Source organism: Chaetodon auriga, unplaced genomic scaffold, assembly GCF_051107435.1.
Source record: "Chaetodon auriga isolate fChaAug3 unplaced genomic scaffold, fChaAug3.hap1 Scaffold_193, whole genome shotgun sequence".
NCBI lineage: Eukaryota > Metazoa > Chordata > Actinopteri > Chaetodontiformes > Chaetodontidae > Chaetodon > Chaetodon auriga.
The window spans coordinates 501434-513716 of NW_027481965.1; positions in this window are offsets into that span (position 1 = coordinate 501434).

Sequence of the window (12283 nt, forward strand, 5' to 3'; positions counted from 1 at the left end):
TTTTGAGCTGAAAATGACGGAATATGAGTATGTTAGATTCATTTGTATTTATTTGTCAAACTGTCATAGAATGACATTTCCACTTTAGAAACATCAATTCTTGCATGTTTTTGAAGGCCAGCATGGTTTCTTTTGAATTCGTGTGGAGTTAGTGTGAAAAGTGCAGTATATGTTCATTTTGTGCTTTTCTCGCTCAAATAGCGTTATTTTGAGCTGAAAATGACGGAATATGAGTATGTTAGATTCATTTGTATTTATTTGTCAAACTGTCATAGAATGACATTTCCACTTTAGAAACATCAATTCTTGCATGTTTTTGAAGGCCAGCATGGTTTCTTTTGAATTCGTGTTGAGTTAGTGTGAAAAGTGCAGTATATGTTCATTTTGTGCTTTTCTCGCTCAAATAGCGTTATTTTGACCTGAAAATGACGGAATATGAGTATGTTAGATTCATTTGTATTTATTTGTCAAACTGTCATAGAATGACATTTCCACTTTAGAAACATCAATTCTTGCATGTTTTTGAAGGCCAGCATGGTTTCTTTTGAATTCGTGTGGAGTTAGTGTGAAAAGTGCAGCAAGTGTTAATTATGTGCCGATCTGATCAATGAGCGTCTTTTCGTGCTGTTCTCGCTTAAATAGCGTTATTCTGATAAGAAAATGACAGAATGTAATTATTTTGTATTTGTGTCAAACTGTCTGAGAATGACATTTCCACTTTAGAAACATCAAGTCTTGCATGTTTTTGAAGGACAGCATGGTTTATTTTGAATTCGTGTTGAGTTAGTGTGAAAGGTGCAGCAAATATTGATTTTGTGCTTATCTGCTCAAATAGCGTCTTATTGTGCTTTTCTCGCTCAAATAGCGTTATTCTGACGGGAAAATGACATGAATGTGGTTATTTTAGATTCGTTTGTATTAATGTGTCAAACTGTCTGAGAATGACATTTCCACTTTAGAAACATGAATTCTTGCATGTTATTGAAGGACAGCATGGTTTCTTTTGAATTCGTGTTGAGTTAGTGTGAAAAGTGCAGCGTGTTAATTTTGTGCTTATCTGCTCAAATTGCGTATTTTCGTGCTGTTTCCGCTCAGGTAGCGTTACTCTGAAAAGAAAATGACATGAATGTGATTATTTTAGATTCGTTTGTATTAATGTGTCAAACTGTCTGAGAATGACATTTCCACTTTAGAAACATCAATTCTTGCATGTTTTTGAAGGACAGCATGGTTTATTTTGAATTCGTGTTGAGTTAGTGTGAAAAGTGCAGCAAGTGTTGATTTTGTGCTTTTCTCGCTCAAATAGTGTCTTATTGTGCTTTTCTCGCTCAAATAGCGTTATTCTGACTTGAAAATGACAGAATATGATTATTTTAGATTCATTTGTATTTATTTGTCAAACTGTCATAGAATGACATTTCCACTTTAGAAACATCAAGTGTTGCATGTTTTTGAAGGACAGCATGGTTTATATTGAATTCGTGTTGAGTTAGTGTGAAAAGTGCAGCAAGTATTGATTTTGGGCTTATCTGCTCAATGAGCGTCCTGTGCTTTTCTCGCTTAAATAGCGTTATCCTGATAGGAAAATGACAGAATGTGATTATTTTGTATTTGTGTCAAACTGTCTGAGAATGACATTTCCACTTTAGAAACATCAATTCTTGCATGTTTTTGAAGGCCAGCATGGTTTCTTTTGAATTCGTGTGGAGTTAGTGTGAAAAGTGCAGTTTATGTTCATTTTGTGCTTTTCTCGCTCAAATAGCGTTATTTTGACCTGAAAATGACGGAATATGAGTATGTTAGATTCATTTGTATTTATTTGTCAAACTGTCATAGAGTGACATTTCCACTTTAGAAACATCAATTCTTGCATGTTTTTGAAGGCCAGCATGGTTTCTTTTGAATTCGTGTGGAGTTAGTGTGAAAAGTGCAGTATATGTTCATTTTGTGCTTTTCTCGCTCAAATAGCTTTATTTTGACCTGAAAATGACGGAATATGAGTATGTTAGATTCATTTGTATTTATTTGTCAAACTGTCATAGAATGACATTTCCACTTTAGAAACATCAATTCTTGCATGTTTTTGAAGGCCAGCATGGTTTCTTTTGAATTCGTGTGGAGTTAGTGTGAAAAGTGCAGTATATGTTCATTTTGTGCTTTTCTCGCTCAAATAGCGTTATTTTGAGCTGAAAATGACGGAATATGAGTATGTTAGATTCATTTGTATTTATTTGTCAAACTGTCATAGAATGACATTTCCACTTTAGAAACATCAATTCTTGCATGTTTTTGAAGGCCAGCATGGTTTCTTTTGAATTCGTGTGGAGTTAGTGTGAAAAGTGCAGTATATGTTCATTTTGTGCTTTTCTCGCTCAAATAGCGTTATTTTGAGCTGAAAATGACGGAATATGAGTATGTTAGATTCATTTGTATTTATTTGTCAAACTGTCATAGAATGACATTTCCACTTTAGAAACATCAATTCTTGCATGTTTTTGAAGGCCAGCATGGTTTCTTTTGAATTCGTGTTGAGTTAGTGTGAAAAGTGCAGTATATGTTCATTTTGTGCTTTTCTCGCTCAAATAGCGTTATTTTGACCTGAAAATGACGGAATATGAGTATGTTAGATTCATTTGTATTTATTTGTCAAACTGTCATAGAATGACATTTCCACTTTAGAAACATCAATTCTTGCATGTTTTTGAAGGCCAGCATGGTTTCTTTTGAATTCGTGTGGAGTTAGTGTGAAAAGTGCAGCAAGTGTTAATTATGTGCCGATCTGATCAATGAGCGTCTTTTCGTGCTGTTCTCGCTTAAATAGCGTTATTCTGATAAGAAAATGACAGAATGTAATTATTTTGTATTTGTGTCAAACTGTCTGAGAATGACATTTCCACTTTAGAAACATCAAGTCTTGCATGTTTTTGAAGGACAGCATGGTTTATTTTGAATTCGTGTTGAGTTAGTGTGAAAGGTGCAGCAAATATTGATTTTGTGCTTATCTGCTCAAATAGCGTCTTATTGTGCTTTTCTCGCTCAAATAGCGTTATTCTGACGGGAAAATGACATGAATGTGGTTATTTTAGATTCGTTTGTATTAATGTGTCAAACTGTCTGAGAATGACATTTCCACTTTAGAAACATGAATTCTTGCATGTTATTGAAGGACAGCATGGTTTCTTTTGAATTCGTGTTGAGTTAGTGTGAAAAGTGCAGCGTGTTAATTTTGTGCTTATCTGCTCAAATTGCGTATTTTCGTGCTGTTTCCGCTCAGGTAGCGTTACTCTGAAAAGAAAATGACATGAATGTGATTATTTTAGATTCGTTTGTATTAATGTGTCAAACTGTCTGAGAATGACATTTCCACTTTAGAAACATCAATTCTTGCATGTTTTTGAAGGACAGCATGGTTTATTTTGAATTCGTGTTGAGTTAGTGTGAAAAGTGCAGCAAGTGTTGATTTTGTGCTTTTCTCGCTCAAATAGTGTCTTATTGTGCTTTTCTCGCTCAAATAGCGTTATTCTGACTTGAAAATGACAGAATATGATTATTTTAGATTCATTTGTATTTATTTGTCAAACTGTCATAGAATGACATTTCCACTTTAGAAACATCAAGTGTTGCATGTTTTTGAAGGACAGCATGGTTTATATTGAATTCGTGTTGAGTTAGTGTGAAAAGTGCAGCAAGTATTGATTTTGGGCTTATCTGCTCAATGAGCGTCCTGTGCTTTTCTCGCTTAAATAGCGTTATCCTGATAGGAAAATGACAGAATGTGATTATTTTGTATTTGTGTCAAACTGTCTGAGAATGACATTTCCACTTTAGAAACATCAATTCTTGCATGTTTTTGAAGGCCAGCATGGTTTCTTTTGAATTCGTGTGGAGTTAGTGTGAAAAGTGCAGTTTATGTTCATTTTGTGCTTTTCTCGCTCAAATAGCGTTATTTTGACCTGAAAATGACGGAATATGAGTATGTTAGATTCATTTGTATTTATTTGTCAAACTGTCATAGAGTGACATTTCCACTTTAGAAACATCAATTCTTGCATGTTTTTGAAGGCCAGCATGGTTTCTTTTGAATTCGTGTGGAGTTAGTGTGAAAAGTGCAGTATATGTTCATTTTGTGCTTTTCTCGCTCAAATAGCTTTATTTTGACCTGAAAATGACGGAATATGAGTATGTTAGATTCATTTGTATTTATTTGTCAAACTGTCATAGAATGACATTTCCACTTTAGAAACATCAATTCTTGCATGTTTTTGAAGGCCAGCATGGTTTCTTTTGAATTCGTGTGGAGTTAGTGTGAAAAGTGCAGTATATGTTCATTTTGTGCTTTTCTCGCTCAAATAGCGTTATTTTGAGCTGAAAATGACGGAATATGAGTATGTTAGATTCATTTGTATTTATTTGTCAAACTGTCATAGAATGACATTTCCACTTTAGAAACATCAATTCTTGCATGTTTTTGAAGGCCAGCATGGTTTCTTTTGAATTCGTGTGGAGTTAGTGTGAAAAGTGCAGTATATGTTCATTTTGTGCTTTTCTCGCTCAAATAGCGTTATTTTGAGCTGAAAATGACGGAATATGAGTATGTTAGATTCATTTGTATTTATTTGTCAAACTGTCATAGAATGACATTTCCACTTTAGAAACATCAATTCTTGCATGTTTTTGAAGGCCAGCATGGTTTCTTTTGAATTCGTGTGGAGTTAGTGTGAAAAGTGCAGTATATGTTCATTTTGTGCTTTTCTCGCTCAAATAGCGTTATTTTGACCTGAAAATGACGGAATATGAGTATGTTAGATTCATTTGTATTTATTTGTCAAACTGTCATTGAATGACATTTCCACTTTAGAAACATCAATTCTTGCATGTTTTTGAAGGCCAGCATGGTTTCTTTTGAATTCGTGTGGAGTTAGTGTGAAAAGTGCAGTATATGTTCATTTTGTGCTTTTCTCGCTCAAATAGCGTTATTTTGAGCTGAAAATGACGGAATATGAGTATGTTAGATTCATTTGTATTTATTTGTCAAACTGTCATAGAATGACATTTCCACTTTAGAAACATCAATTCTTGCATGTTTTTGAAGGCCAGCATGGTTTCTTTTGAATTCGTGTGGAGTTAGTGTGAAAAGTGCAGTATATGTTCATTTTGTGCTTTTCTCGCTCAAATAGCGTTATTTTGAGCTGAAAATGACGGAATATGAGTATGTTAGATTCATTTGTATTTATTTGTCAAACTGTCATAGAATGACATTTCCACTTTAGAAACATCAATTCTTGCATGTTTTTGAAGGCCAGCATGGTTTCTTTTGAATTCGTGTGGAGTTAGTGTGAAAAGTGCAGTATATGTTCATTTTGTGCTTTTCTCGCTCAAATAGCGTTATTTTGACCTGAAAATGACGGAATATGAGTATGTTAGATTCATTTGTATTTATTTGTCAAACTGTCATAGAATGACATTTCCACTTTAGAAACATCAATTCTTGCATGTTTTTGAAGGCCAGCATGGTTTCTTTTGAATTCGTGTGGAGTTAGTGTGAAAAGTGCAGTATATGTTCATTTTGTGCTTTTCTCGCTCAAATAGCGTTATTTTGAGCTGAAAATGACGGAATATGAGTATGTTAGATTCATTTGTATTTATTTGTCAAACTGTCATAGAATGACATTTCCACTTTAGAAACATCAATTCTTGCATGTTTTTGAAGGCCAGCATGGTTTCTTTTGAATTCGTGTGGAGTTAGTGTGAAAAGTGCAGTATATGTTCATTTTGTGCTTTTCTCGCTCAAATAGCGTTATTTTGACCTGAAAATGACGGAATATGAGTATGTTAGATTCATTTGTATTTATTTGTCAAACTGTCATAGAATGACATTTCCACTTTAGAAACATCAATTCTTGCATGTTTTTGAAGGCCAGCATGGTTTCTTTTGAATTCGTGTGGAGTTAGTGTGAAAAGTACAGTATATGTTCATTTTGTGCTTTTCTCGCTCAAATAGCGTTATTTTGAGCTGAAAATGACGGAATATGAGTATGTTAGATTCATTTGTATTTATTTGTCAAACTGTCATAGAATGACATTTCCACTTTAGAAACATCAATTCTTGCATGTTTTTGAAGGCCAGCATGGTTTCTTTTGAATTCGTGTGGAGTTAGTGTGAAAAGTGCAGTATATGTTCATTTTGTGCTTTTCTCGCTCAAATAGCGTTATTTTGAGCTGAAAATGACGGAATATGAGTATGTTAGATTCATTTGTATTTATTTGTCAAACTGTCATAGAATGACATTTCCACTTTAGAAACATCAATTCTTGCATGTTTTTGAAGGCCAGCATGGTTTCTTTTGAATTCGTGTGGAGTTAGTGTGAAAAGTGCAGTATATGTTCATTTTGTGCTTTTCTCGCTCAAATAGCGTTATTTTGACCTGAAAATGACGGAATATGAGTATGTTAGATTCATTTGTATTTATTTGTCAAACTGTCATTGAATGACATTTCCACTTTAGAAACATCAATTCTTGCATGTTTTTGAAGGCCAGCATGGTTTCTTTTGAATTCGTGTGGAGTTAGTGTGAAAAGTGCAGTATATGTTCATTTTGTGCTTTTCTCGCTCAAATAGCGTTATTTTGACCTGAAAATGACGGAATATGAGTATGTTAGATTCATTTGTATTTATTTGTCAAACTGTCATAGAATGACATTTCCACTTTAGAAACATCAATTCTTGCATGTTTTTGAAGGCCAGCATGGTTTCTTTTGAATTCGTGTGGAGTTAGTGTGAAAAGTGCAGTATATGTTCATTTTGTGCTTTTCTCGCTCAAATAGCGTTATTTTGAGCTGAAAATGACGGAATATGAGTATGTTAGATTCATTTGTATTTATTTGTCAAACTGTCATAGAATGACATTTCCACTTTAGAAACATCAATTCTTGCATGTTTTTGAAGGCCAGCATGGTTTCTTTTGAATTCGTGTGGAGTTAGTGTGAAAAGTGCAGTATATGTTCATTTTGTGCTTTTCTCGCTCAAATAGCGTTATTTTGACCTGAAAATGACGGAATATGAGTATGTTAGATTCATTTGTATTTATTTGTCAAACTGTCATAGAATGACATTTCCACTTTAGAAACATCAATTCTTGCATGTTTTTGAAGGCCAGCATGGTTTCTTTTGAATTCGTGTGGAGTTAGTGTGAAAAGTGCAGTATATGTTCATTTTGTGCTTTTCTCGCTCAAATAGCGTTATTTTGACCTGAAAATGACGGAATATGAGTATGTTAGATTCATTTGTATTTATTTGTCAAACTGTCATAGAATGACATTTCCACTTTAGAAACATCAATTCTTGCATGTTTTTGAAGGCCAGCATGGTTTCTTTTGAATTCGTGTGGAGTTAGTGTGAAAAGTGCAGTATATGTTCATTTTGTGCTTTTCTCGCTCAAATAGCGTTATTTTGACCTGAAAATGACGGAATATGAGTATGTTAGATTCATTTGTATTTATTTGTCAAACTGTCATAGAATGACATTTCCACTTTAGAAACATCAATTCTTGCATGTTTTTGAAGGCCAGCATGGTTTCTTTTGAATTCGTGTGGAGTTAGTGTGAAAAGTGCAGTATATGTTCATTTTGTGCTTTTCTCGCTCAAATAGCGTTATTTTGAGCTGAAAATGACGGAATATGAGTATGTTAGATTCATTTGTATTTATTTGTCAAACTGTCATAGAATGACATTTCCACTTTAGAAACATCAATTCTTGCATGTTTTTGAAGGCCAGCATGGTTTCTTTTGAATTCGTGTGGAGTTAGTGTGAAAAGTGCAGTATATGTTCATTTTGTGCTTTTCTCGCTCAAATAGCGTTATTTTGAGCTGAAAATGACGGAATATGAGTATGTTAGATTCATTTGTATTTATTTGTCAAACTGTCATAGAATGACATTTCCACTTTAGAAACATCAATTCTTGCATGTTTTTGAAGGCCAGCATGGTTTCTTTTGAATTCGTGTGGAGTTAGTGTGAAAAGTGCAGTATATGTTCATTTTGTGCTTTTCTCGCTCAAATAGCGTTATTTTGAGCTGAAAATGACGGAATATGAGTATGTTAGATTCATTTGTATTTATTTGTCAAACTGTCATAGAATGACATTTCCACTTTAGAAACATCAATTCTTGCATGTTTTTGAAGGCCAGCATGGTTTCTTTTGAATTCGTGTGGAGTTAGTGTGAAAAGTGCAGTATATGTTCATTTTGTGCTTTTCTCGCTCAAATAGCGTTATTTTGAGCTGAAAATGACGGAATATGAGTATGTTAGATTCATTTGTATTTATTTGTCAAACTGTCATAGAATGACATTTCCACTTTAGAAACATCAATTCTTGCATGTTTTTGAAGGCCAGCATGGTTTCTTTTGAATTCGTGTGGAGTTAGTGTGAAAAGTGCAGTATATGTTCATTTTGTGCTTTTCTCGCTCAAATAGCGTTATTTTGACCTGAAAATGACGGAATATGAGTATGTTAGATTCATTTGTATTTATTTGTCAAACTGTCATAGAATGACATTTCCACTTTAGAAACATCAATTCTTGCATGTTTTTGAAGGCCAGCATGGTTTCTTTTGAATTCGTGTGGAGTTAGTGTGAAAAGTGCAGTATATGTTCATTTTGTGCTTTTCTCGCTCAAATAGCGTTATTTTGACCTGAAAATGACGGAATATGAGTATGTTAGATTCATTTGTATTTATTTGTCAAACTGTCATAGAATGACATTTCCACTTTAGAAACATCAATTCTTGCATGTTTTTGAAGGCCAGCATGGTTTCTTTTGAATTCGTGTGGAGTTAGTGTGAAAAGTGCAGTATATGTTCATTTTGTGCTTTTCTCGCTCAAATAGCGTTATTTTGAGCTGAAAATGACGGAATATGAGTATGTTAGATTCATTTGTATTTATTTGTCAAACTGTCATAGAATGACATTTCCACTTTAGAAACATCAATTCTTGCATGTTTTTGAAGGCCAGCATGGTTTCTTTTGAATTCGTGTGGAGTTAGTGTGAAAAGTGCAGTACATGTTCATTTTGTGCTTTTCTCGCTCAAATAGTGTTATTTTGACCTGAAAATGACGGAATATGAGTATGTTAGATTCATTTGTATTTATTTGTCAAACTGTCATAGAATGACATTTCCACTTTAGAAACATCAATTCTTGCATGTTTTTGAAGGCCAGCATGGTTTCTTTTGAATTCGTGTGGAGTTAGTGTGAAAAGTGCATTATATGTTCATTTTGTGCTTTTCTCGCTCAAATAGCGTTATTTTGAGCTGAAAATGACGGAATATGAGTATGTTAGATTCATTTGTATTTATTTGTCAAACTGTCATAGAATGACATTTCCACTTTAGAAACATCAATTCTTGCATGTTTTTGAAGGCCAGCATGGTTTCTTTTGAATTCGTGTGGAGTTAGTGTGAAAAGTGCAGTATATGTTCATTTTGTGCTTTTCTCGCTCAAATAGCGTTATTTTGAGCTGAAAATGACGGAATATGAGTATGTTAGATTCATTTGTATTTATTTGTCAAACTGTCATAGAATGACATTTCCACTTTAGAAACATCAATTCTTGCATGTTTTTGAAGGCCAGCATGGTTTCTTTTGAATTCGTGTTGAGTTAGTGTGAAAAGTGCAGTATATGTTCATTTTGTGCTTTTCTCGCTCAAATAGCGTTATTTTGAGCTGAAAATGACGGAATATGAGTATGTTAGATTCATTTGTATTTATTTGTCAAACTGTCATAGAATGACATTTCCACTTTAGAAACATCAATTCTTGCATGTTTTTGAAGGCCAGCATGGTTTCTTTTGAATTCGTGTGGAGTTAGTGTGAAAAGTGCAGTATATGTTCATTTTGTGCTTTTCTCGCTCAAATAGCGTTATTTTGACCTGAAAATGACGGAATATGAGTATGTTAGATTCATTTGTATTTATTTGTCAAACTGTCATTGAATGACATTTCCACTTTAGAAACATCAATTCTTGCATGTTTTTGAAGGCCAGCATGGTTTCTTTTGAATTCGTGTGGAGTTAGTGTGAAAAGTGCAGTATATGTTCATTTTGTGCTTTTCTCGCTCAAATAGCGTTATTTTGACCTGAAAATGACGGAATATGAGTATGTTAGATTCATTTGTATTTATTTGTCAAACTGTCATAGAGTGACATTTCCACTTTAGAAACATCAATTCTTGCATGTTTTTGAAGGCCAGCATGGTTTCTTTTGAATTCGTGTGGAGTTAGTGTGAAAAGTGCAGTATATGTTCATTTTGTGCTTTTCTCGCTCAAATAGCGTTATTTTGATCTGAAAATGACGGAATATGAGTATGTTAGATTCATTTGTATTTATTTGTCAAACTGTCATAGAATGACATTTCCACTTTAGAAACATCAATTCTTGCATGTTTTTGAAGGCCAGCATGGTTTCTTTTGAATTCGTGTGGAGTTAGTGTGAAAAGTGCAGTATATGTTCATTTTGTGCTTTTCTCGCTCAAATAGCGTTATTTTGAGCTGAAAATGACGGAATATGAGTATGTTAGATTCATTTGTATTTATTTGTCAAACTGTCATAGAATGACATTTCCAGTTTAGAAACATCAATTCTTGCATGTTTTTGAAGGCCAGCATGGTTTCTTTTGAATTCGTGTGGAGTTAGTGTGAAAAGTGCAGTATATGTTCATTTTGTGCTTTTCTCGCTCAAATAGCGTTATTTTGAGCTGAAAATGACGGAATATGAGTATGTTAGATTCATTTGTATTTATTTGTCAAACTGTCATAGAATGACATTTCCACTTTAGAAACATCAATTCTTGCATGTTTTTGAAGGCCAGCATGGTTTCTTTTGAATTCGTGTGGAGTTAGTGTGAAAAGTGCAGTATATGTTCATTTTGTGCTTTTCTCGCTCAAATAGCGTTATTTTGAGCTGAAAATGACGGAATATGAGTATGTTAGATTCATTTGTATTTATTTGTCAAACTGTCATAGAATGACATTTCCACTTTAGAAACATCAATTCTTGCATGTTTTTGAAGGCCAGCATGGTTTCTTTTGAATTCGTGTGGAGTTAGTGTGAAAAGTGCAGTATATGTTCATTTTGTGCTTTTCTCGCTCAAATAGCGTTATTTTGAGCTGAAAATGACGGAATATGAGTATGTTAGATTCATTTGTATTTATTTGTCAAACTGTCATAGAATGACATTTCCACTTTAGAAACATCAATTCTTGCATGTTTTTGAAGGCCAGCATGGTTTCTTTTGAATTCGTGTGGAGTTAGTGTGAAAAGTGCAGTATATGTTCATTTTGTGCTTTTCTCGCTCAAATAGCGTTATTTTGAGCTGAAAATGACGGAATATGAGTATGTTAGATTCATTTGTATTTATTTGTCAAACTGTCATAGAATGACATTTCCACTTTAGAAACATCAATTCTTGCATGTTTTTGAAGGCCAGCATGGTTTCTTTTGAATTCGTGTGGAGTTAGTGTGAAAAGTGCAGTATATGTTCATTTTGTGCTTTTCTCGCTCAAATAGCGTTATTTTGAGCTGAAAATGACGGAATATGAGTATGTTAGATTCATTTGTATTTATTTGTCAAACTGTCATAGAATGACATTTCCACTTTAGAAACATCAATTCTTGCATGTTTTTGAAGGCCAGCATGGTTTCTTTTGAATTCGTGTGGAGTTAGTGTGAAAAGTGCAGTATATGTTCATTTTGTGCTTTTCTCGCTCAAATAGCGTTATTTTGAGCTGAAAATGACGGAATATGAGTATGTTAGATTCATTTGTATTTATTTGTCAAACTGTCATAGAATGACATTTCCACTTTAGAAACATCAATTCTTGCATGTTTTTGAAGGCCAGCATGGTTTCTTTTGAATTCGTGTGGAGTTAGTGTGAAAAGTGCAGTATATGTTCATTTTGTGCTTTTCTCGCTCAAATAGCGTTATTTTGAGCTGAAAATGACGGAATATGAGTATGTTAGATTCATTTGTATTTATTTGTCAAACTGTCATAGAATGACATTTCCACTTTAGAAACATCAATTCTTGCATGTTTTTGAAGGCCAGCATGGTTTCTTTTGAATTCGTGTGGAGTTAGTGTGAAAAGTGCAGTATATGTTCATTTTGTGCTTTTCTCGCTCAAATAGCGTTATTTTGAGCTGAAAATGACGGAATATGAGTATGTTAGATTCATTTGTATTTATTTGTCAAACTGTCATAGAATGACATTTCCACTTTAGAAACATCAA